At 50.6% G+C, this 1798-nt stretch overlaps 1 long non-coding RNA gene across 1 annotated transcript; it reads left to right on the forward strand.

Moving 5' to 3' along the window:
• The first annotated feature begins 1265 nt into the window (after nt 1-1265).
• Nucleotides 1266-1577, forward strand: LOC139026685 (uncharacterized). The gene is made up of 3 exons (XR_011478587.1): nt 1266-1289; nt 1421-1462; nt 1510-1577. It is a non-coding gene; the product is annotated as an uncharacterized lncRNA (long non-coding RNA).
• Nucleotides 1578-1798: the final 221 nt, after the last annotated feature.

A 1798-nucleotide genomic window follows, 5' to 3' on the forward strand; every position in this document is an offset into this window, starting at 1 on the left:
CAGCCCCTATAAGTCCCCTCTCTGGAAAGAGTCCTACTGTCCCAGCCCCTACAAGTCCCTCGTCTCTAAATAGAGTCCTATGGTGCCCAGCCCCTACAAGTCCCCTCTCTAAATAGATTCCTATGGTCCATCCCCTATAAGTCTGCCTCCTCTAAAGAGATCCTAATGGTCCCAAGCCCCTACAAGTCCCCTCTCTAAAGAATGCCTATGGTCCCCAGCCCCTACAATCCCTCTCTAAATAGAGTCTATGATCCCAGCCCCGTACAAGTACATCCTTCTCAAATGAGCATCCTATGTCCAGCCCCTATACAAGTCTCCTCTCTAAATAGATCCTATGTCCCAGCCGCCTACAAGCTCTCTCTCTAAATATTATCCTATGGTCCAGGCCCTACAAGTCCCCTCTCATAAGAGATCTATTCGTCCCAGCCCCCTACCAGTCCCCTCATCTAAATAAGATCCGTATGATCCCAGCCCCTACAAGTCCCCTCTCTAAAATAGATCCTCCTCTCTATAAATAGATCCCTATGGTCCCAGCCCCTACAAGTCCCCTCTCTAAAGGAATCCTAGGTGTCCAGCCCCTACAGTCCCCTCTGCTAAAGAGAATCCTATGGTCCAGCCCTACAATCCCTCTCTAAATATGATCACTATGTCTCCAGCCCCTACAAGTCCCGCTCTCTAAATAGATTCCTATGTCCCAGCCCCTGACAAAGTCCCCTCCTCTAAATAGATCCTATGGTGCCCCAGCCCCTACACAAGTCCCCTCCTCTAAATAGATCCTATGCGTCCCAAGCCCCTACAAGTCCCCTCTCTAAATAATCCTTGGTCCCAGCCCCTACAAGTCCCCTCTCTAAATAGATCCTATGTCCCAGCCCCGACAGAGTCCCCTCCTCTAAATAGTCTATGTCCCAGCCCCTACAAGTCCCCCCTCTAAAGAGATCCTGTAGTTCCAGCCCCACAAGTCCCCTCTCTAAATAGATCCTACAGGGTCCCAGCCCCTACAAGTCCCCTCTCTAAATAATCCTATGCGTCCCAGCCCCACAAGTTCTCCTCTCTAAAGAGGATCCTATGGTCCCAGCCCACAAGTCCCCTCTCTAAGAATCCTATGCGTCCCACCCCCTACAAGTCCCCCTCTCTAAAATAGATCCTATGGTCCCAGCCCTACAAGTCCCCTCTCTAAAGAGATCTCTTATGGTCACCAGCCCCGTACAAGGTCCCCTCTCTAAATATGATCTATGGTCCAGCCCACAATGTCCCCTCTCTTAATAATCCTATGGTCCCAGCCCCTACAAGTCCCCCCCTCTCTAAAGAATCCTATTGTCCCAGCCCCTACAAGGGTCCCCTCTCTAAATAGATCCTAGCTTCCCAGCCCCCTACAAGGCTCTCTCTAAATCAGATCCTATATGATCCATGCCCCTACAAGGTCCCCTCTCTAAAGAGATCCTATGGTCCCAACCCCTTACAAGTTCCCCTCTTCTAAAGAGATCCTATGCTGTCCCAGCCCCTTACAAGTCCCCTCTCTAAATAGATCCTATGGTCCCAGCCCCTACAAGTCCCCTCTTCAAATAGATCCTATGGTCCCAGCCTCCTACCAACTGTCTCCTCTCCAATAGATCTATGGTCCCAGCCCTACAGCCCCTCTCTTAAATAGATTCCTATGGTCCCTTCCCTACAAGTCCCCTCTCTAAATAGATCCTATGGTCCACCCCTCAAGTCCCCTCTTCTAAATAGATCTATGGCCCATTCCCGTACAAGTCCCTCCTCTAAAGAGATCCTATGGTCCCAGCCCCTACAAGTCTCC

This window comes from Salvelinus sp. IW2-2015, unplaced genomic scaffold, assembly GCF_002910315.2.
Source record: "Salvelinus sp. IW2-2015 unplaced genomic scaffold, ASM291031v2 Un_scaffold5479, whole genome shotgun sequence".
Taxonomy (NCBI): domain Eukaryota; kingdom Metazoa; phylum Chordata; class Actinopteri; order Salmoniformes; family Salmonidae; genus Salvelinus; species Salvelinus sp. IW2-2015.